We start from the raw sequence: 19,275 nt of genomic DNA on the forward strand, positions 1-19,275 counted from the left end.
AAGTACTCATACGCGAAATTAAAAGCCTGCTGCGGTGGCCGGGAATCGAACGCGGATCAACTGCTTGGAAGGCAACTATGCTGACCATTACACCACCACCGCACAAGCGAGCGCCGCGCGTCCGCGCTGTGTCGGCTTCCCGCCAGTCGGCAGCGGCCGAAGGTGATCGTACCTGGCAGGCGCATTTCGAGGCAGGCTAGGGGAGCACATCCAGACGCATTCGGACAGCGTATCCGCGCACATTTCGCATCCTTTGGCAAGAGTTGGGCGCCGGCGACGCAAGAGTACGCAGAGGACCGCGTTCTGGCGGCATTTTTAAGCAGTGCAGTGCAGGATTCAGCGTCTGCAGCATCTTTCCCACAGAATGCTACGGCGCTTGACGGGCAGTCCCACTTTCCCTTGAGACATCTGCTCGGAAAGCAGCGTCAAGTTACCGCTGGCCCCAGCATCGGTGGTTCAGTGGTAGAATGCTCGCCTGCCACGCGGGCGGCCCGGGTTCGATTCCCGGCCGATGCATCATTTTGCTTTTCCCGCGATGATGCTGCCGCGTGGCTTGAGCGCTTGAGATGCACGATCCACAAGAATGTGTAGCTGGATTTCCCTTGAGAAGGACCGAGAACGCAGCACTCGCGGGTCCCCACTAGGACGCTCGCATCATGTTCTACAGACTAGCGTCGGCCTGGCCTCACAAGTTGCTGGGTCCGGGTGCCTCCGAGGCTCTGAACTTTAACGACAAGGAGTGCTGCCTATCGTTGCAACAGCTGCAGCAGCACCGCAATCAACTGGGCCGGCAGTGCACGTGTAGCAACAGAACACGTTATCCAGGAAGTACAGTGTCTCTACGTCTAATATTGGGTACGGTATTTACCCAGTTTCCAGGACAAGCGGTGCACCCGTGCCTCGGTAGCGCAGTAGGCAGCGCGTAAGTCTCATAATCTTAAGGTCGTGAGTTCGATCCTCACCCGGGGCATTTAATTTTCTGTGACTGATGGTGGTGCTGTTGCTAGGGCGCCAACGTATTTCTTGTTTGTTATCCACAACGTTTCAACGCTTCAGCGGGAAAATGTTTACTTCCTGTTATTGCTACTTACAGCTTCCCTTTTCCTCTTCTCCCAGCAGAGCATGAAGCCAAAAGCATTGCTCTGCGACGTTTGAGGTGCGCGCCTTGCCAGTCAGTATGTGCAAAGATGCTCGCAAAGAGAGAGGGGCGCCGACGCGGCACTCGACACGAAATGCGCCAAGCGACCGTACGAACGGTCGAACGAAACGTCCACATCCGGTGTGGTCTAGTGGCTAGGATACCTGGCTTTCACCCAGGAGGCCCGGGTTCGATTCCCGGTACCGGAACGGAATTTTTTCCACACGAATCGTGGCAAGTTTGAGCTGTCCGAGCAGCCGTTTGCCGTCCTGCTCGCAATATAGCTACTGTTTCGTGACCGTCAGCAGAATATAGACTAGGGAAGCAGACACACGACGACCATAGAAAAGGTGTATGGCTTCATGCCACCTGTTTCCAGCGTAGGGCTGAGCAACTGCATCTGCCGAGGCCCGTTAGCTCAGTTGGTTAGAGCGTCGTGCTAATAACGCGAAGGTCGTGGGTTCGATCCCCCCACGGGCCACTACTCTTTTACTACTACGAAAAGGCAGCGCCGATTTCAGCTGGCGAGTGTGATGTCCAAAAGATCATCACCCTGCGTGGAAGTTGACAGAGGATCCGAACCCGACTCGTCGGGAAGCGCTACAGCATTCACTCGGCAATGGCCATAATATCTTGAATACACTGGTTCTCAACCGATAAAGAGAAAATGAAAGAAAATGTCCGATTGCCGATGCGTAACAACTTTGGCCCTTGTCAGTACTTGGGCGGGTGAGCGCATGGGAACACAGGGCACTATTTGCACTTTTACTTCCTATTTTTGTTTCTCCTTTGTTTTCGGAGCTACAGCCCGATTCGGTCAGGGAGACGCCACCGTGAAATGAAGGGGGCGTGCTGTGTGTCCATCGCCTCGCCTCTCCTTACCTCTCTCAGTCGTTTCTCGTGCTTGTCGTTTTGATAAAGGCCGATTTGAGAGCGTCAGCTCTCGCGTCAGCTGAGCAAAGTCGAGACAAGTCGAGACACGAGACAAGTCGAGACACACTAAGGGCTGGTATGCAGCGAGTAAGAGGGCGAAAAAACAATAATTTAAGAGCGCGTGCAAAAGTACTCATACGCGAAATTAAAAGCCTGCTGCGGTGGCCGGGAATCGAACGCGGATCAACTGCTTGGAAGGCAACTATGCTGACCATTACACCACCACCGCACAAGCGAGCGCCGCGCGTCCGCCCCGCGTCCGCGCTGTGTCGGCTTCCCGCCAGTCGGCAGCGGCCGAAGGTGATCGTACCTGGCAGGCGCATTTCGAGGCAGGCTAGGGGAGCACATCCAGACGCATTCGGACAGCGTATCCGCGCACATTTCGCATCCTTTGGCAAGAGTTGGGCGCCGGCGACGCAAGAGTACGCAGAGGACCGCGTTCTGGCGGCATTTTTAAGCAGTGCAGTGCAGGATTCAGCGTCTGCAGCATCTTTCCCACAGAATGCTACGGCGCTTGACGGCAGTCCCACTTTCCCTTGAGACATCTGCTCGGGAAGCAGCGTCAAGTTACCGCTGGCCCCAGCATCGGTGGTTCAGTGGTAGAATGCTCGCCTGCCACGCGGGCGGCCCGGGTTCGATTCCGGCCGATGCATCATTTTGCTTTTCCCGCGATGATGCTGCCGCGTGGCTTGAGCGCTTGAGATGCACGATCCACAAGAATGTGTAGCTGGATTTCCCTTGAGAAGGACCGAGAACGCAGCACTCGCGGGTCCCCACTAGGACGCTCGCATCATGTTCTACAGACTAGCGTCGGCCTGGCCTCACAAGTTGCTGGGTCCGGGTGCCTCCGAGGCTCTGAACTTTAACGACAAGGAGTGCTGCCTATCGTTGCAACAGCTGCAGCAGCACCGCAATCAACTGGGCCGGCAGTGCACGTGTAGCAACAGAACACGTTATCCAGGAAGTACAGTGTCTCTACGTCTAATATTGGGTACGGTATTTACCCAGTTTCCAGGACAAGCGGTGCACCCGTGCCTCGGTAGCGCAGTAGGCAGCGCGTAAGTCTCATAATCTTAAGGTCGTGAGTTCGATCCTCACCCGGGGCATTTAATTTTCTGTGACTGATGGTGGTGCTGTTGCTAGGGCGCCAACGTATTTCTTGTTTGTTATCCACAACGTTTCAACGCTTCAGCGGGAAAATGTTTACTTCCTGTTATTGCTACTTACAGCTTCCCTTTTCCTCTTCTCCCAGCAGAGCATGAAGCCAAAAGCATTGCTCTGCGACGTTTGAGGTGCGCGCCTTGCCAGTCAGTATGTGCAAAGATGCTCGCAAAGAGAGAGGGGCGCCGACGCGGCACTCGACACGAAATGCGCCAAGCGACCGTACGAACGGTCGAACGAAACGTCCACATCCGGTGTGGTCTAGTGGCTAGGATACCTGGCTTTCACCCAGGAGGCCGGGTTCGATTCCCGGTACCGGAACGGAATTTTTTCCACACGAATCGTGGCAAGTTTGAGCTGTCCGAGCAGCCGTTTGCCGTCCTGCTCGCAATATAGCTACTGTTTCGTGACCGTCAGCAGAATATAGACTAGGGAAGCAGACACACGACGACCATAGAAAAGGTGTATGGCTTCATGCCACCTGTTTCCAGCGTAGGGCTGAGCAACTGCATCTGCCGAGGCCCGTTAGCTCAGTTGGTTAGAGCGTCGTGCTAATAACGCGAAGGTCGTGGGTTCGATCGATCCCCCCACGGGCCACTACTCTTTTACTACTACGAAAAGGCAGCGCCGATTTCAGCTGGCGAGTGTGATGACCAAAAGATCATCACCCTGCGTGGAAGTTGACAGAGGATCCGAACCCGACTCGTCGGGAAGCGCTACAGCATTCACTCGGCAATGGCCATAATATCTTGAATACACTGGTTCTCAACCGATAAAGAGAAAATGAAAGAAAATGTCCGATTGCCGATGCGTAACAACTTTGGCCCTTGTCAGTACTTGGGCGGGTGAGCGCATGGGAACACAGGGCACTATTTGCACTTTTACTTCCTATTTTTGTTTCTCCTTTGTTTTCGGAGCTACAGCCCGATTCGGTCAGGGAGACGCCACCGTGAAATGAAGGGGGCGTGCTGTGTGTCCATCGCCTCGCCTCTCCTTACCTCTCTCAGTCGTTTCTCGTGCTTGTCGTTTTGATAAAGGCCGATTTGAGAGCGTCAGCTCTCGCGTCAGCTGAGCAAAGTCGAGACAAGTCGAGACACGAGACAAGTCGAGACACACTAAGGGCTGGTATGCAGCGAGTAAGAGGGCGAAAAAACAATAATTTAAGAGCGCGTGGCAAAAGTACTCATACGCGAAATTAAAAGCCTGCTGCGGTGGCCGGGAATCGAACGCGGATCAACTGCTTGGAAGGCAACTATGCTGACCATTACACCACCACCGCACAAGCGAGCGCCGCGCGTCCGCGCTGTGTCGGCTTCCCGCCAGTCGGCAGCGGCCGAAGGTGATCGTACCTGGCAGGCGCATTTCGAGGCAGGCTAGGGGAGCACATCCAGACGCATTCGGACAGCGTATCCGCGCACATTTCGCATCCTTTGGCAAGAGTTGGGCGCCGGCGACGCAAGAGTACGCAGAGGACCGCGTTCTGGCGGCATTTTTAAGCAGTGCAGTGCAGGATTCAGCGTCTGCAGCATCTTTCCCACAGAATGCTACGGCGCTTGACGGCAGTCCCACTTTCCCTTGAGACATCTGCTCGGAAAGCAGCGTCAAGTTACCGCTGGCCCCAGCATCGGTGGTTCAGTGGTAGAATGCTCGCCTGCCACGCGGGCGGCCCGGGTTCGATTCCCGGCCGATGCATCATTTTGCTTTTCCCGCGATGATGCTGCCGCGTGGCTTGAGCGCTTGAGATGCACGATCCACAAGAATGTGTAGCTGGATTTCCCTTGAGAAGGACCGAGAACGCAGCACTCGCGGGTCCCCACTAGGACGCTCGCATCATGTTCTACAGACTAGCGTCGGCCTGGCCTCACAAGTTGCTGGGTCCGGGTGCCTCCGAGGCTCTGAACTTTAACGACAAGGAGTGCTGCCTATCGTTGCAACAGCTGCAGCAGCACCGCAATCAACTGGGCCGGCAGTGCACGTGTAGCAACAGAACACGTTATCCAGGAAGTACAGTGTCTCTACGTCTAATATTGGGTACGGTATTTACCCAGTTTCCAGGACAAGCGGTGCACCCGTGCCTCGGTAGCGCAGTAGGCAGCGCGTAAGTCTCATAATCTTAAGGTCGTGAGTTCGATCCTCACCCGGGGCATTTAATTTTCTGTGACTGATGGTGGTGCTGTTGCTAGGGCGCCAACGTATTTCTTGTTTGTTATCCACAACGTTTCAACGCTTCAGCGGGAAAATGTTTACTTCCTGTTATTGCTACTTACAGCTTCCCTTTTCCTCTTCTCCCAGCAGAGCATGAAGCCAAAAGCATTGCTCTGCGACGTTTGAGGTGCGCGCCTTGCCAGTCAGTATGTGCAAAGATGCTCGCAAAGAGAGAGGGGCGCCGACGCGGCACTCGACACGAAATGCGCCAAGCGACCGTACGAACGGTCGAACGAAACGTCCACATCCGGTGTGGTCTAGTGGCTAGGATACCTGGCTTTCACCCAGGAGGCCCGGGTTCGATTCCCGGTACCGGAACGGAATTTTTTCCACACGAATCGTGGCAAGTTTGAGCTGTCCGAGCAGCCGTTTGCCGTCCTGCTCGCAATATAGCTACTGTTTCGTGACCGTCAGCAGAATATAGACTAGGGAAGCAGACACACGACGACCATAGAAAAGGTGTATGGCTTCATGCCACCTGTTTCCAGCGTAGGGCTGAGCAACTGCATCTGCCGAGGCCCGTTAGCTCAGTTGGTTAGAGCGTCGTGCTAATAACGCGAAGGTCGTGGGTTCGATCCCCCCACGGGCCACTACTCTTTTACTACTACGAAAAGGCAGCGCCGATTTCAGCTGGCGAGTGTGATGTCCAAAAGATCATCACCCTGCGTGGAAGTTGACAGAGGATCCGAACCCGACTCGTCGGGAAGCGCTACAGCATTCACTCGGCAATGGCCATAATATCTTGAATACACTGGTTCTCAACCGATAAAGAGAAAATGAAAGAAAATGTCCGATTGCCGATGCGTAACAACTTTGGCCCTTGTCAGTACTTGGGCGGGTGAGCGCATGGGAACACAGGGCACTATTTGCACTTTTACTTCCTATTTTTGTTTCTCCTTTGTTTTCGGAGCTACAGCCCGATTCGGTCAGGGAGACGCCACCGTGAAATGAAGGGGGCGTGCTGTGTGTCCATCGCCTCGCCTCTCCTTACCTCTCTCAGTCGTTTCTCGTGCTTGTCGTTTTGATAAAGGCCGATTTGAGAGCGTCAGCTCTCGCGTCAGCTGAGCAAAGTCGAGACAAGTCGAGACACGAGACAAGTCGAGACACACTAAGGGCTGGTATGCAGCGAGTAAGAGGGCGAAAAAACAATAATTTAAGAGCGCGTGGCAAAAGTACTCATACGCGAAATTAAAAGCCTGCTGCGGTGGCCGGGAATCGAACGCGGATCAACTGCTTGGAAGGCAACTATGCTGACCATTACACCACCACCGCACAAGCGAGCGCCGCGCGTCCGCGCTGTGTCGGCTTCCCGCCAGTCGGCAGCGGCCGAAGGTGATCGTACCTGGCAGGCGCATTTCGAGGCAGGCTAGGGGAGCACATCCAGACGCATTCGGACAGCGTATCCGCGCACATTTCGCATCCTTTGGCAAGAGTTGGGCGCCGGCGACGCAAGAGTACGCAGAGGACCGCGTTCTGGCGGCATTTTTAAGCAGTGCAGTGCAGGATTCAGCGTCTGCAGCATCTTTCCCACAGAATGCTACGGCGCTTGACGGCAGTCCCACTTTCCCTTGAGACATCTGCTCGGGAAGCAGCGTCAAGTTACCGCTGGCCCCAGCATCGGTGGTTCAGTGGTAGAATGCTCGCCTGCCACGCGGGCGGCCCGGGTTCGATTCCCGGCCGATGCATCATTTTGCTTTTCCCGCGATGATGCTGCCGCGTGGCTTGAGCGCTTGAGATGCACGATCCACAAGAATGTGTAGCTGGATTTCCCTTGAGAAGGACCGAGAACGCAGCACTCGCGGGTCCCCACTAGGACGCTCGCATCATGTTCTACAGACTAGCGTCGGCCTGGCCTCACAAGTTGCTGGGTCCGGGTGCCTCCGAGGCTCTGAACTTTAACGACAAGGAGTGCTGCCTATCGTTGCAACAGCTGCAGCAGCACCGCAATCAACTGGGCCGGCAGTGCACGTGTAGCAACAGAACACGTTATCCAGGAAGTACAGTGTCTCTACGTCTAATATTGGGTACGGTATTTACCCAGTTTCCAGGACAAGCGGTGCACCCGTGCCTCGGTAGCGCAGTAGGCAGCGCGTAAGTCTCATAATCTTAAGGTCGTGAGTTCGATCCTCACCCGGGGCATTTAATTTTCTGTGACTGATGGTGGTGCTGTTGCTAGGGCGCCAACGTATTTCTTGTTTGTTATCCACAACGTTTCAACGCTTCAGCGGGAAAATGTTTACTTCCTGTTATTGCTACTTACAGCTTCCCTTTTCCTCTTCTCCCAGCAGAGCATGAAGCCAAAAGCATTGCTCTGCGACGTTTGAGGTGCGCGCCTTGCCAGTCAGTATGTGCAAAGATGCTCGCAAAGAGAGAGGGGCGCCGACGCGGCACTCGACACGAAATGCGCCAAGCGACCGTACGAACGGTCGAACGAAACGTCCACATCCGGTGTGGTCTAGTGGCTAGGATACCTGGCTTTCACCCAGGAGGCCCGGGTTCGATTCCCGGTACCGGAACGGAATTTTTTCCACACGAATCGTGGCAAGTTTGAGCTGTCCGAGCAGCCGTTTGCCGTCCTGCTCGCAATATAGCTACTGTTTCGTGACCGTCAGCAGAATATAGACTAGGGAAGCAGACACACGACGACCATAGAAAAGGTGTATGGCTTCATGCCACCTGTTTCCAGCGTAGGGCTGAGCAACTGCATCTGCCGAGGCCCGTTAGCTCAGTTGGTTAGAGCGTCGTGCTAATAACGCGAAGGTCGTGGGTTCGATCGATCCCCCCACGGGCCACTACTCTTTTACTACTACGAAAAGGCAGCGCCGATTTCAGCTGGCGAGTGTGATGACCAAAAGATCATCACCCTGCGTGGAAGTTGACAGAGGATCCGAACCCGACTCGTCGGGAAGCGCTACAGCATTCACTCGGCAATGGCCATAATATCTTGAATACACTGGTTCTCAACCGATAAAGAGAAAATGAAAGAAAATGTCCGATTGCCGATGCGTAACAACTTTGGCCCTTGTCAGTACTTGGGCGGGTGAGCGCATGGGAACACAGGGCACTATTTGCACTTTTACTTCCTATTTTTGTTTCTCCTTTGTTTTCGGAGCTACAGCCCGATTCGGTCAGGGAGACGCCACCGTGAAATGAAGGGGGCGTGCTGTGTGTCCATCGCCTCGCCTCTCCTTACCTCTCTCAGTCGTTTCTCGTGCTTGTCGTTTTGATAAAGGCCGATTTGAGAGCGTCAGCTCTCGCGTCAGCTGAGCAAAGTCGAGACAAGTCGAGACACGAGACAAGTCGAGACACACTAAGGGCTGGTATGCAGCGAGTAAGAGGGCGAAAAAACAATAATTTAAGAGCGCGTGGCAAAAGTACTCATACGCGAAATTAAAAGCCTGCTGCGGTGGCCGGGAATCGAACGCGGATCAACTGCTTGGAAGGCAACTATGCTGACCATTACACCACCACCGCACAAGCGAGCGCCGCGCGTCCGCGCTGTGTCGGCTTCCCGCCAGTCGGCAGCGGCCGAAGGTGATCGTACCTGGCAGGCGCATTTCGAGGCAGGCTAGGGGAGCACATCCAGACGCATTCGGACAGCGTATCCGCGCACATTTCGCATCCTTTGGCAAGAGTTGGGCGCCGGCGACGCAAGAGTACGCAGAGGACCGCGTTCTGGCGGCATTTTTAAGCAGTGCAGTGCAGGATTCAGCGTCTGCAGCATCTTTCCCACAGAATGCTACGGCGCTTGACGGCAGTCCCACTTTCCCTTGAGACATCTGCTCGGAAAGCAGCGTCAAGTTACCGCTGGCCCCAGCATCGGTGGTTCAGTGGTAGAATGCTCGCCTGCCACGCGGGCGGCCCGGGTTCGATTCCCGGCCGATGCATCATTTTGCTTTTCCCGCGATGATGCTGCCGCGTGGCTTGAGCGCTTGAGATGCACGATCCACAAGAATGTGTAGCTGGATTTCCCTTGAGAAGGACCGAGAACGCAGCACTCGCGGGTCCCCACTAGGACGCTCGCATCATGTTCTACAGACTAGCGTCGGCCTGGCCTCACAAGTTGCTGGGTCCGGGTGCCTCCGAGGCTCTGAACTTTAACGACAAGGAGTGCTGCCTATCGTTGCAACAGCTGCAGCAGCACCGCAATCAACTGGGCCGGCAGTGCACGTGTAGCAACAGAACACGTTATCCAGGAAGTACAGTGTCTCTACGTCTAATATTGGGTACGGTATTTACCCAGTTTCCAGGACAAGCGGTGCACCCGTGCCTCGGTAGCGCAGTAGGCAGCGCGTAAGTCTCATAATCTTAAGGTCGTGAGTTCGATCCTCACCCGGGGCATTTAATTTTCTGTGACTGATGGTGGTGCTGTTGCTAGGGCGCCAACGTATTTCTTGTTTGTTATCCACAACGTTTCAACGCTTCAGCGGGAAAATGTTTACTTCCTGTTATTGCTACTTACAGCTTCCCTTTTCCTCTTCTCCCAGCAGAGCATGAAGCCAAAAGCATTGCTCTGCGACGTTTGAGGTGCGCGCCTTGCCAGTCAGTATGTGCAAAGATGCTCGCAAAGAGAGAGGGGCGCCGACGCGGCACTCGACACGAAATGCGCCAAGCGACCGTACGAACGGTCGAACGAAACGTCCACATCCGGTGTGGTCTAGTGGCTAGGATACCTGGCTTTCACCCAGGAGGCCCGGGTTCGATTCCCGGTACCGGAACGGAATTTTTTCCACACGAATCGTGGCAAGTTTGAGCTGTCCGAGCAGCCGTTTGCCGTCCTGCTCGCAATATAGCTACTGTTTCGTGACCGTCAGCAGAATATAGACTAGGGAAGCAGACACACGACGACCATAGAAAAGGTGTATGGCTTCATGCCACCTGTTTCCAGCGTAGGGCTGAGCAACTGCATCTGCCGAGGCCCGTTAGCTCAGTTGGTTAGAGCGTCGTGCTAATAACGCGAAGGTCGTGGGTTCGATCGATCCCCCCACGGGCCACTACTCTTTTACTACTACGAAAAGGCAGCGCCGATTTCAGCTGGCGAGTGTGATGACCAAAAGATCATCACCCTGCGTGGAAGTTGACAGAGGATCCGAACCCGACTCGTCGGGAAGCGCTACAGCATTCACTCGGCAATGGCCATAATATCTTGAATACACTGGTTCTCAACCGATAAAGAGAAAATGAAAGAAAATGTCCGATTGCCGATGCGTAACAACTTTGGCCCTTGTCAGTACTTGGGCGGGTGAGCGCATGGGAACACAGGGCACTATTTGCACTTTTACTTCCTATTTTTGTTTCTCCTTTGTTTTCGGAGCTACAGCCCGATTCGGTCCGGGAGACGCCACCGTGAAATGAAGGGGGCGTGCTGTGTGTCCATCGCCTCGCCTCTCCTTACCTCTCTCAGTCGTTTCTCGTGCTTGTCGTTTTGATAAAGGCCGATTTGAGAGCGTCAGCTCTCGCGTCAGCTGAGCAAAGTCGAGACAAGTCGAGACACGAGACAAGTCGAGACACACTAAGGGCTGGTATGCAGCGAGTAAGAGGGCGAAAAAACAATAATTTAAGAGCGCGTGGCAAAAGTACTCATACGCGAAATTAAAAGCCTGCTGCGGTGGCCGGGAATCGAACGCGGATCAACTGCTTGGAAGGCAACTATGCTGACCATTACACCACCACCGCACAAGCGAGCGCCGCGCGTCCGCGCTGTGTCGGCTTCCCGCCAGTCGGCAGCGGCCGAAGGTGATCGTACCTGGCAGGCGCATTTCGAGGCAGGCTAGGGGAGCACATCCAGACGCATTCGGACAGCGTATCCGCGCACATTTCGCATCCTTTGGCAAGAGTTGGGCGCCGGCGACGCAAGAGTACGCAGAGGACCGCGTTCTGGCGGCATTTTTAAGCAGTGCAGTGCAGGATTCAGCGTCTGCAGCATCTTTCCCACAGAATGCTACGGCGCTTGACGGCAGTCCCACTTTCCCTTGAGACATCTGCTCGGGAAGCAGCGTCAAGTTACCGCTGGCCCCAGCATCGGTGGTTCAGTGGTAGAATGCTCGCCTGCCACGCGGGCGGCCCGGGTTCGATTCCCGGCCGATGCATCATTTTGCTTTTCCCGCGATGATGCTGCCGCGTGGCTTGAGCGCTTGAGATGCACGATCCACAAGAATGTGTAGCTGGATTTCCCTTGAGAAGGACCGAGAACGCAGCACTCGCGGGTCCCCACTAGGACGCTCGCATCATGTTCTACAGACTAGCGTCGGCCTGGCCTCACAAGTTGCTGGGTCCGGGTGCCTCCGAGGCTCTGAACTTTAACGACAAGGAGTGCTGCCTATCGTTGCAACAGCTGCAGCAGCACCGCAATCAACTGGGCCGGCAGTGCACGTGTAGCAACAGAACACGTTATCCAGGAAGTACAGTGTCTCTACGTCTAATATTGGGTACGGTATTTACCCAGTTTCCAGGACAAGCGGTGCACCCGTGCCTCGGTAGCGCAGTAGGCAGCGCGTAAGTCTCATAATCTTAAGGTCGTGAGTTCGATCCTCACCCGGGGCATTTAATTTTCTGTGACTGATGGTGGTGCTGTTGCTAGGGCGCCAACGTATTTCTTGTTTGTTATCCACAACGTTTCAACGCTTCAGCGGGAAAATGTTTACTTCCTGTTATTGCTACTTACAGCTTCCCTTTTCCTCTTCTCCCAGCAGAGCATGAGGCCAAAAGCATTGCTCTGCGGCGTTTGAGGTGCGCGCCTTGCCAGTCAGTATGTGCAAAGATGCTCGCAAAGAGAGAGGGGCGCCGACGCGGCACTCGACACGAAATGCGCCAAGCGACCGTACGAACGGTCGAACGAAACGTCCACATCCGGTGTGGTCTAGTGGCTAGGATACCTGGCTTTCACCCAGGAGGCCCGGGTTCGATTCCCGGTACCGGAACGGAATTTTTTCCACACGAATCGTGGCAAGTTTGAGCTGTCCGAGCAGCCGTTTGCCGTCCTGCTCGCAATATAGCTACTGTTTCGTGACCGTCAGCAGAATATAGACTAGGGAAGCAGACACACGACGACCATAGAAATGGTGTATGGCTTCATGCCACCTGTTTCCAGCGTAGGGCTGAGCAGCTGCATCTGCCGAGGCCCGTTAGCTCAGTTGGTTAGAGCGTCGTGCTAATAACGCGAAGGTCGTGGGTTCGATCCCCCCACGGGCCACTACTCTTTTACTACTACGAAAAGGCAGCGCCGATTTCAGCTGGCGAGTGTGATGACCAAAAGATCATCACCCTGCGTGGAAGTTGACAGAGGATCCGAACCCGACTCGTCGGGAAGCGCTACAGCATTCACTCGGCAATGGCCATAATATCTTGAATACACTGGTTCTCAACCGATAAAGAGAAAATGAAAGAAAATGTCCGATTGCCGATGCGTAACAACTTTGGCCCTTGTCAGTACTTGGGCGGGTGAGCGCATGGGAACACAGGGCACTATTTGCACTTTTACTTCCTATTTTTGTTTCTCCTTTGTTTTCGGAGCTACAGCCCGATTCGGTCAGGGAGACGCCACCGTGAAATGAAGGGGGCGTGCTGTGTGTCCATCGCCTCGCCTCTCCTTACCTCTCTCAGTCGTTTCTCGTGCTTGTCGTTTTGATAAAGGCCGATTTGAGAGCGTCAGCTCTCGCGTCAGCTGAGCAAAGTCGAGACAAGTCGAGACACGAGACAAGTCGAGACACACTAAGGGCTGGTATGCAGCGAGTAAGAGGGCGAAAAAACAATAATTTAAGAGCGCGTGGCAAAAGTACTCATACGCGAAATTAAAAGCCTGCTGCGGTGGCCGGGAATCGAACGCGGATCAACTGCTTGGAAGGCAACTATGCTGACCATTACACCACCACCGCACAAGCGAGCGCCGCGCGTCCGCGCTGTGTCGGCTTCCCGCCAGTCGGCAGCGGCCGAAGGTGATCGTACCTGGCAGGCGCATTTCGAGGCAGGCTAGGGGAGCACATCCAGACGCATTCGGACAGCGTATCCGCGCACATTTCGCATCCTTTGGCAAGAGTTGGGCGCCGGCGACGCAAGAGTACGCAGAGGACCGCGTTCTGGCGGCATTTTTAAGCAGTGCAGTGCAGGATTCAGCGTCTGCAGCATCTTTCCCACAGAATGCTACGGCGCTTGACGGCAGTCCCACTTTCCCTTGAGACATCTGCTCGGGAAGCAGCGTCAAGTTACCGCTGGCCCCAGCATCGGTGGTTCAGTGGTAGAATGCTCGCCTGCCACGCGGGCGGCCCGGGTTCGATTCCCGGCCGATGCATCATTTTGCTTTTCCCGCGATGATGCTGCCGCGTGGCTTGAGCGCTTGAGATGCACGATCCACAAGAATGTGTAGCTGGATTTCCCTTGAGAAGGACCGAGAACGCAGCACTCGCGGGTCCCCACTAGGACGCTCGCATCATGTTCTACAGACTAGCGTCGGCCTGGCCTCACAAGTTGCTGGGTCCGGGTGCCTCCGAGGCTCTGAACTTTAACGACAAGGAGTGCTGCCTATCGTTGCAACAGCTGCAGCAGCACCGCAATCAACTGGGCCGGCAGTGCACGTGTAGCAACAGAACACGTTATCCAGGAAGTACAGTGTCTCTACGTCTAATATTGGGTACGGTATTTACCCAGTTTCCAGGACAAGCGGTGCACCCGTGCCTCGGTAGCGCAGTAGGCAGCGCGTAAGTCTCATAATCTTAAGGTCGTGAGTTCGATCCTCACCCGGGGCATTTAATTTTCTGTGACTGATGGTGGTGCTGTTGCTAGGGCGCCAACGTATTTCTTGTTTGTTATCCACAACGTTTCAACGCTTCAGCGGGAAAATGTTTACTTCCTGTTATTGCTACTTACAGCTTCCCTTTTCCTCTTCTCCCAGCAGAGCATGAAGCCAAAAGCATTGCTCTGCGACGTTTGAGGTGCGCGCCTTGCCAGTCAGTATGTGCAAAGATGCTCGCAAAGAGAGAGGGGCGCCGACGCGGCACTCGACACGAAATGCGCCAAGCGACCGTACGAACGGTCGAACGAAACGTCCACATCCGGTGTGGTCTAGTGGCTAGGATACCTGGCTTTCACCCAGGAGGCCCGGGTTCGATTCCCGGTACCGGAACGGAATTTTTTCCACACGAATCGTGGCAAGTTTGAGCTGTCCGAGCAGCCGTTTGCCGTCCTGCTCGCAATATAGCTACTGTTTCGTGACCGTCAGCAGAATATAGACTAGGGAAGCAGACACACGACGACCATAGAAAAGGTGTATGGCTTCATGCCACCTGTTTCCAGCGTAGGGCTGAGCAACTGCATCTGCCGAGGCCCGTTAGCTCAGTTGGTTAGAGCGTCGTGCTAATAACGCGAAGGTCGTGGGTTCGATCGATCCCCCCACGGGCCACTACTCTTTTACTACTACGAAAAGGCAGCGCCGATTTCAGCTGGCGAGTGTGATGACCAAAAGATCATCACCCTGCGTGGAAGTTGACAGAGGATCCGAACCCGACTCGTCGGGAAGCGCTACAGCATTCACTCGGCAATGGCCATAATATCTTGAATACACTGGTTCTCAACCGATAAAGAGAAAATGAAAGAAAATGTCCGATTGCCGATGCGTAACAACTTTGGCCCTTGTCAGTACTTGGGCGGGTGAGCGCATGGGAACACAGGGCACTATTTGCACTTTTACTTCCTATTTTTGTTTCTCCTTTGTTTTCGGAGCTACAGCCCGATTCGGTCAGGGAGACGCCACCGTGAAATGAAGGGGGCGTGCTGTGTGTCCATCGCCTCGCCTCTCCTTACCTCTCTCAGTCGTTTCTCGTGCTTGTCGTTTTGATAAAGGCCGATTTGAGAGCGTCAGCTCTCGCGTCAGCTGAGCAAAGTCGAGACAAGTCGAGACACGAGACAAGTCGAGACACACTAAGGGCTGGTATGCAGCGAGTAAGAGGGCGAAAAAACAATAATTTAAGAGCGCGTGGCAAAAGTACTCATACGCGAAATTAAAAGCCTGCTGCGGTGGCCGGGAATCGAACGCGGATCAACTGCTTGGAAGGCAACTATGCTGACCATTACACCACCACCGCACAAGCGAGCGCCGCGCGTCCGCGCTGTGTCGGCTTCCCGCCAGTCGGCAGCGGCCGAAGGTGATCGTACCTGGCAGGCGCATTTCGAGGCAGGCTAGGGGAGCACATCCAGACGCATTCGGACAGCGTATCCGCGCACATTTCGCATCCTTTGGCAAGAGTTGGGCGCCGGCGACGCAAGAGTACGCAGAGGACCGCGTTCTGGCGGCATTTTTAAGCAGTGCAGTGCAGGATTCAGCGTCTGCAGCATCTTTCCCACAGAATGCTACGGCGCTTGACGGCAGTCCCACTTTCCCTTGAGACATCTGCTCGGAAAGCAGCGTCAAGTTACCGCTGGCCCCAGCATCGGTGGTTCAGTGGTAGAATGCTCGCCTGCCACGCGGGCGGCCCGGGTTCGATTCCCGGCCGATGCATCATTTTGCTTTTCCCGCGATGATGCTGCCGCGTGGCTTGAGCGCTTGAGATGCACGATCCACAAGAATGTGTAGCTGGATTTCCCTTGAGAAGGACCGAGAACGCAGCACTCGCGGGTCCCCACTAGGACGCTCGCATCATGTTCTACAGACTAGCGTCGGCCTGGCCTCACAAGTTGCTGGGTCCGGGTGCCTCCGAGGCTCTGAACTTTAACGACAAGGAGTGCTGCCTATCGTTGCAACAGCTGCAGCAGCACCGCAATCAACTGGGCCGGCAGTGCACGTGTAGCAACAGAACACGTTATCCAGGAAGTACAGTGTCTCTACGTCTAATATTGGGTACGGTATTTACCCAGTTTCCAGGACAAGCGGTGCACCCGTGCCTCGGTAGCGCAGTAGGCAGCGCGTAAGTCTCATAATCTTAAGGTCGTGAGTTCGATCCTCACCCGGGGCATTTAATTTTCTGTGACTGATGGTGGTGCTGTTGCTAGGGCGCCAACGTATTTCTTGTTTGTTATCCACAACGTTTCAACGCTTCAGCGGGAAAATGTTTACTTCCTGTTATTGCTACTTACAGCTTCCCTTTTCCTCTTCTCCCAGCAGAGCATGAAGCCAAAAGCATTGCTCTGCGACGTTTGAGGTGCGCGCCTTGCCAGTCAGTATGTGCAAAGATGCTCGCAAAGAGAGAGGGGCGCCGACGCGGCACTCGACACGAAATGCGCCAAGCGACCGTACGAACGGTCGAACGAAACGTCCACATCCGGTGTGGTCTAGTGGCTAGGATACCTGGCTTTCACCCAGGAGGCCCGGGTTCGATTCCCGGTACCGGAACGGAATTTTTTCCACACGAATCGTGGCAAGTTTGAGCTGTCCGAGCAGCCGTTTGCCGTCCTGCTCGCAATATAGCTACTGTTTCGTGACCGTCAGCAGAATATAGACTAGGGAAGCAGACACACGACGACCATAGAAAAGGTGTATGGCTTCATGCCACCTGTTTCCAGCGTAGGGCTGAGCAACTGCATCTGCCGAGGCCCGTTAGCTCAGTTGGTTAGAGCGTCGTGCTAATAACGCGAAGGTCGTGGGTTCGATCCCCCCACGGGCCACTACTCTTTTACTACTACGAAAAGGCAGCGCCGATTTCAGCTGGCGAGTGTGATGTCCAAAAGATCATCACCCTGCGTGGAAGTTGACAGAGGATCCGAACCCGACTCGTCGGGAAGCGCTACAGCATTCACTCGGCAATGGCCATAATATCTTGAATACACTGGTTCTCAACCGATAAAGAGAAAATGAAAGAAAATGTCCGATTGCCGATGCGTAACAACTTTGGCCCTTGTCAGTACTTGGGCGGGTGAGCGCATGGGAACACAGGGCACTATTTGCACTTTTACTTCCTATTTTTGTTTCTCCTTTGTTTTCGGAGCTACAGCCCGATTCGGTCAGGGAGACGCCACCGTGAAATGAAGGGGGCGTGCTGTGTGTCCATCGCCTCGCCTCTCCTTACCTCTCTCAGTCGTTTCTCGTGCTTGTCGTTTTGATAAAGGCCGATTTGAGAGCGTCAGCTCTCGCGTCAGCTGAGCAAAGTCGAGACAAGTCGAGACACGAGACAAGTCGAGACACACTAAGGGCTGGTATGCAGCGAGTAAGAGGGCGAAAAAACAATAATTTAAGAGCGCGTGGCAAAAGTACTCATACGCGAAATTAAAAGCCTGCTGCGGTGGCCGGGAATCGAACGCGGATCAACTGCTTGGAAGGCAACTATGCTGACCATTACACCACCACCGCACAAGCGAGCGCCGCGCGTCCGCGCTGTGTCGGCTTCCCGCCAGTCGGCAGCGGCCGAAGGTGATCGTACCTGGCAGGCGCATTTCGAGGCAGGCTAGGGGAGCACATCCAGACGCATTCGGACAGCGTATCCGCGCACATTTCGCATCCTTTGGCAAGAGTTGGGCGCCGGCGACGCAAGAGTACGCAGAGGACCGCGTTCTGGCGGCATTTTTAAGCAGTGCAGTGCAGGATTCAGCGTCTGCAGCATCTTTCCCACAGAATGCTACGGCGCTTGACGGCAGTCCCACTTTCCCTTGAGACATCTGCTCGGGAAGCAGCGTCAAGTTACCGCTGGCCCCAGCATCGGTGGTTCAGTGGTAGAATGCTCGCCTGCCACGCGGGCGGCCCGGGTTCGATTCCCGGCCGATGCATCATTTTGCTTTTCCCGCGATGATGCTGCCGCGTGGCTTGAGCGCTTGAGATGCACGATCCACAAGAATGTGTAGCTGGATTTCCCTTGAGAAGGACCGAGAACGCAGCACTCGCGGGTCCCCACTAGGACGCTCGCATCATGTTCTACAGACTAGCGTCGGCCTGGCCTCACAAGTTGCTGGGTCCGGGTGCCTCCGAGGCTCTGAACTTTAACGACAAGGAGTGCTGCCTATCGTTGCAACAGCTGCAGCAGCACCGCAATCAACTGGGCCGGCAGTGCACGTGTAGCAACAGAACACGTTATCCAGGAAGTACAGTGTCTCTACGTCTAATATTGGGTACGGTATTTACCCAGTTTCCAGGACAAGCGGTGCACCCGTGCCTCGGTAGCGCAGTAGGCAGCGCGTAAGTCTCATAATCTTAAGGTCGTGAGTTCGATCCTCACCCGGGGCATTTAATTTTCTGTGACTGATGGTGGTGCTGTTGCTAGGGCGCCAACGTATTTCTTGTTTGTTATCCACAACGTTTCAACGCTTCAGCGGGAAAATGTTTACTTCCTGTTATTGCTACTTACAGCTTCCCTTTTCCTCTTCTCCCAGCAGAGCATGAAGCCAAAAGCATTGCTCTGCGACGTTTGAGGTGCGCGCCTTGCCAGTCAGTATGTGCAAAGATGCTCGCAAAGAGAGAGGGGCGCCGACGCGGCACTCGACACGAAATGCGCCAAGCGACCGTACGAACGGTCGAACGAAACGTCCACATCCGGTGTGGTCTAGTGGCTAGGATACCTGGCTTTCACCCAGGAGGCCCGGGTTCGATTCCCGGTACCGGAACGGAATTTTTTCCACACGAATCGTGGCAAGTTTGAGCTGTCCGAGCAGCCGTTTGCCGTCCTGCTCGCAATATAGCTACTGTTTCGTGACCGTCAGCAGAATATAGACTAGGGAAGCAGACACACGACGACCATAGAAAAGGTGTATGGCTTCATGCCACCTGTTTCCAGCGTAGGGCTGAGCAACTGCATCTGCCGAGGCCCGTTAGCTCAGTTGGTTAGAGCGTCGTGCTAATAACGCGAAGGTCGTGGGTTCGATCCCCCCACGGGCCACTACTCTTTTACTACTACGAAAAGGCAGCGCCGATTTCAGCTGGCGAG

General features: G+C 54.8%; 45 non-coding genes across 45 annotated transcripts; 36 read left to right on the forward strand and 9 right to left on the reverse strand.

Moving 5' to 3' along the window:
• Window positions 1-30: 30 nt before the first annotated feature.
• Trnag-ucc lies at window positions 31-102 on the reverse strand. The gene has a single exon. It is a non-coding gene; the product is annotated as a tRNA-Gly (tRNA).
• Window positions 103-445: 343 nt separating this feature from the next.
• On the forward strand, window positions 446-516 carry Trnag-gcc. Its single transcript has one exon. It is a non-coding gene; the product is annotated as a tRNA-Gly (tRNA).
• A 381-nt stretch (window positions 517-897) lies between these two features.
• Window positions 898-970, forward strand: Trnam-cau. The gene has a single exon. It is a non-coding gene; the product is annotated as a tRNA-Met (tRNA).
• Window positions 971-1,275: 305 nt separating this feature from the next.
• Trnae-uuc lies at window positions 1,276-1,347 on the forward strand. Its single transcript has one exon. It is a non-coding gene; the product is annotated as a tRNA-Glu (tRNA).
• A 198-nt stretch (window positions 1,348-1,545) lies between these two features.
• Trnai-aau lies at window positions 1,546-1,619 on the forward strand. The gene has a single exon. It is a non-coding gene; the product is annotated as a tRNA-Ile (tRNA).
• Window positions 1,620-2,228: 609 nt separating this feature from the next.
• On the reverse strand, window positions 2,229-2,300 carry Trnag-ucc. The gene has a single exon. It is a non-coding gene; the product is annotated as a tRNA-Gly (tRNA).
• Window positions 2,301-2,653: 353 nt separating this feature from the next.
• Window positions 2,654-2,723, forward strand: Trnag-gcc. The gene has a single exon. It is a non-coding gene; the product is annotated as a tRNA-Gly (tRNA).
• A 381-nt stretch (window positions 2,724-3,104) lies between these two features.
• On the forward strand, window positions 3,105-3,177 carry Trnam-cau. Its single transcript has one exon. It is a non-coding gene; the product is annotated as a tRNA-Met (tRNA).
• A 305-nt stretch (window positions 3,178-3,482) lies between these two features.
• Trnae-uuc lies at window positions 3,483-3,553 on the forward strand. Its single transcript has one exon. It is a non-coding gene; the product is annotated as a tRNA-Glu (tRNA).
• Window positions 3,554-3,751: 198 nt separating this feature from the next.
• Window positions 3,752-3,829, forward strand: Trnai-aau. Its single transcript has one exon. It is a non-coding gene; the product is annotated as a tRNA-Ile (tRNA).
• Window positions 3,830-4,439: 610 nt separating this feature from the next.
• Trnag-ucc lies at window positions 4,440-4,511 on the reverse strand. Its single transcript has one exon. It is a non-coding gene; the product is annotated as a tRNA-Gly (tRNA).
• A 342-nt stretch (window positions 4,512-4,853) lies between these two features.
• On the forward strand, window positions 4,854-4,924 carry Trnag-gcc. The gene has a single exon. It is a non-coding gene; the product is annotated as a tRNA-Gly (tRNA).
• A 381-nt stretch (window positions 4,925-5,305) lies between these two features.
• Window positions 5,306-5,378, forward strand: Trnam-cau. Its single transcript has one exon. It is a non-coding gene; the product is annotated as a tRNA-Met (tRNA).
• A 305-nt stretch (window positions 5,379-5,683) lies between these two features.
• Window positions 5,684-5,755, forward strand: Trnae-uuc. Its single transcript has one exon. It is a non-coding gene; the product is annotated as a tRNA-Glu (tRNA).
• A 198-nt stretch (window positions 5,756-5,953) lies between these two features.
• Window positions 5,954-6,027, forward strand: Trnai-aau. Its single transcript has one exon. It is a non-coding gene; the product is annotated as a tRNA-Ile (tRNA).
• A 610-nt stretch (window positions 6,028-6,637) lies between these two features.
• On the reverse strand, window positions 6,638-6,709 carry Trnag-ucc. Its single transcript has one exon. It is a non-coding gene; the product is annotated as a tRNA-Gly (tRNA).
• A 342-nt stretch (window positions 6,710-7,051) lies between these two features.
• Trnag-gcc lies at window positions 7,052-7,122 on the forward strand. Its single transcript has one exon. It is a non-coding gene; the product is annotated as a tRNA-Gly (tRNA).
• A 381-nt stretch (window positions 7,123-7,503) lies between these two features.
• Trnam-cau lies at window positions 7,504-7,576 on the forward strand. Its single transcript has one exon. It is a non-coding gene; the product is annotated as a tRNA-Met (tRNA).
• Window positions 7,577-7,881: 305 nt separating this feature from the next.
• Trnae-uuc lies at window positions 7,882-7,953 on the forward strand. The gene has a single exon. It is a non-coding gene; the product is annotated as a tRNA-Glu (tRNA).
• Window positions 7,954-8,151: 198 nt separating this feature from the next.
• On the forward strand, window positions 8,152-8,229 carry Trnai-aau. Its single transcript has one exon. It is a non-coding gene; the product is annotated as a tRNA-Ile (tRNA).
• Window positions 8,230-8,839: 610 nt separating this feature from the next.
• Trnag-ucc lies at window positions 8,840-8,911 on the reverse strand. Its single transcript has one exon. It is a non-coding gene; the product is annotated as a tRNA-Gly (tRNA).
• A 342-nt stretch (window positions 8,912-9,253) lies between these two features.
• Window positions 9,254-9,324, forward strand: Trnag-gcc. The gene has a single exon. It is a non-coding gene; the product is annotated as a tRNA-Gly (tRNA).
• Window positions 9,325-9,705: 381 nt separating this feature from the next.
• Window positions 9,706-9,778, forward strand: Trnam-cau. Its single transcript has one exon. It is a non-coding gene; the product is annotated as a tRNA-Met (tRNA).
• Window positions 9,779-10,083: 305 nt separating this feature from the next.
• On the forward strand, window positions 10,084-10,155 carry Trnae-uuc. Its single transcript has one exon. It is a non-coding gene; the product is annotated as a tRNA-Glu (tRNA).
• A 198-nt stretch (window positions 10,156-10,353) lies between these two features.
• On the forward strand, window positions 10,354-10,431 carry Trnai-aau. Its single transcript has one exon. It is a non-coding gene; the product is annotated as a tRNA-Ile (tRNA).
• Window positions 10,432-11,041: 610 nt separating this feature from the next.
• Window positions 11,042-11,113, reverse strand: Trnag-ucc. Its single transcript has one exon. It is a non-coding gene; the product is annotated as a tRNA-Gly (tRNA).
• A 342-nt stretch (window positions 11,114-11,455) lies between these two features.
• On the forward strand, window positions 11,456-11,526 carry Trnag-gcc. Its single transcript has one exon. It is a non-coding gene; the product is annotated as a tRNA-Gly (tRNA).
• Window positions 11,527-11,907: 381 nt separating this feature from the next.
• Trnam-cau lies at window positions 11,908-11,980 on the forward strand. Its single transcript has one exon. It is a non-coding gene; the product is annotated as a tRNA-Met (tRNA).
• A 305-nt stretch (window positions 11,981-12,285) lies between these two features.
• Window positions 12,286-12,357, forward strand: Trnae-uuc. Its single transcript has one exon. It is a non-coding gene; the product is annotated as a tRNA-Glu (tRNA).
• A 198-nt stretch (window positions 12,358-12,555) lies between these two features.
• Window positions 12,556-12,629, forward strand: Trnai-aau. The gene has a single exon. It is a non-coding gene; the product is annotated as a tRNA-Ile (tRNA).
• Window positions 12,630-13,239: 610 nt separating this feature from the next.
• On the reverse strand, window positions 13,240-13,311 carry Trnag-ucc. The gene has a single exon. It is a non-coding gene; the product is annotated as a tRNA-Gly (tRNA).
• A 342-nt stretch (window positions 13,312-13,653) lies between these two features.
• On the forward strand, window positions 13,654-13,724 carry Trnag-gcc. The gene has a single exon. It is a non-coding gene; the product is annotated as a tRNA-Gly (tRNA).
• Window positions 13,725-14,105: 381 nt separating this feature from the next.
• On the forward strand, window positions 14,106-14,178 carry Trnam-cau. Its single transcript has one exon. It is a non-coding gene; the product is annotated as a tRNA-Met (tRNA).
• Window positions 14,179-14,483: 305 nt separating this feature from the next.
• Trnae-uuc lies at window positions 14,484-14,555 on the forward strand. The gene has a single exon. It is a non-coding gene; the product is annotated as a tRNA-Glu (tRNA).
• A 198-nt stretch (window positions 14,556-14,753) lies between these two features.
• Window positions 14,754-14,831, forward strand: Trnai-aau. The gene has a single exon. It is a non-coding gene; the product is annotated as a tRNA-Ile (tRNA).
• Window positions 14,832-15,441: 610 nt separating this feature from the next.
• Trnag-ucc lies at window positions 15,442-15,513 on the reverse strand. Its single transcript has one exon. It is a non-coding gene; the product is annotated as a tRNA-Gly (tRNA).
• A 342-nt stretch (window positions 15,514-15,855) lies between these two features.
• On the forward strand, window positions 15,856-15,926 carry Trnag-gcc. Its single transcript has one exon. It is a non-coding gene; the product is annotated as a tRNA-Gly (tRNA).
• A 381-nt stretch (window positions 15,927-16,307) lies between these two features.
• Trnam-cau lies at window positions 16,308-16,380 on the forward strand. The gene has a single exon. It is a non-coding gene; the product is annotated as a tRNA-Met (tRNA).
• Window positions 16,381-16,685: 305 nt separating this feature from the next.
• Window positions 16,686-16,757, forward strand: Trnae-uuc. Its single transcript has one exon. It is a non-coding gene; the product is annotated as a tRNA-Glu (tRNA).
• Window positions 16,758-16,955: 198 nt separating this feature from the next.
• Trnai-aau lies at window positions 16,956-17,029 on the forward strand. The gene has a single exon. It is a non-coding gene; the product is annotated as a tRNA-Ile (tRNA).
• Window positions 17,030-17,639: 610 nt separating this feature from the next.
• Window positions 17,640-17,711, reverse strand: Trnag-ucc. Its single transcript has one exon. It is a non-coding gene; the product is annotated as a tRNA-Gly (tRNA).
• Window positions 17,712-18,053: 342 nt separating this feature from the next.
• Trnag-gcc lies at window positions 18,054-18,124 on the forward strand. Its single transcript has one exon. It is a non-coding gene; the product is annotated as a tRNA-Gly (tRNA).
• A 381-nt stretch (window positions 18,125-18,505) lies between these two features.
• Trnam-cau lies at window positions 18,506-18,578 on the forward strand. The gene has a single exon. It is a non-coding gene; the product is annotated as a tRNA-Met (tRNA).
• Window positions 18,579-18,883: 305 nt separating this feature from the next.
• Window positions 18,884-18,955, forward strand: Trnae-uuc. Its single transcript has one exon. It is a non-coding gene; the product is annotated as a tRNA-Glu (tRNA).
• Window positions 18,956-19,153: 198 nt separating this feature from the next.
• On the forward strand, window positions 19,154-19,227 carry Trnai-aau. Its single transcript has one exon. It is a non-coding gene; the product is annotated as a tRNA-Ile (tRNA).
• The last annotated feature ends 48 nt before the right edge of the window (window positions 19,228-19,275 follow it).

This window comes from Schistocerca piceifrons, unplaced genomic scaffold (genome assembly GCF_021461385.2).
Source record: "Schistocerca piceifrons isolate TAMUIC-IGC-003096 unplaced genomic scaffold, iqSchPice1.1 HiC_scaffold_568, whole genome shotgun sequence".
NCBI lineage: Eukaryota > Metazoa > Arthropoda > Insecta > Orthoptera > Acrididae > Schistocerca > Schistocerca piceifrons.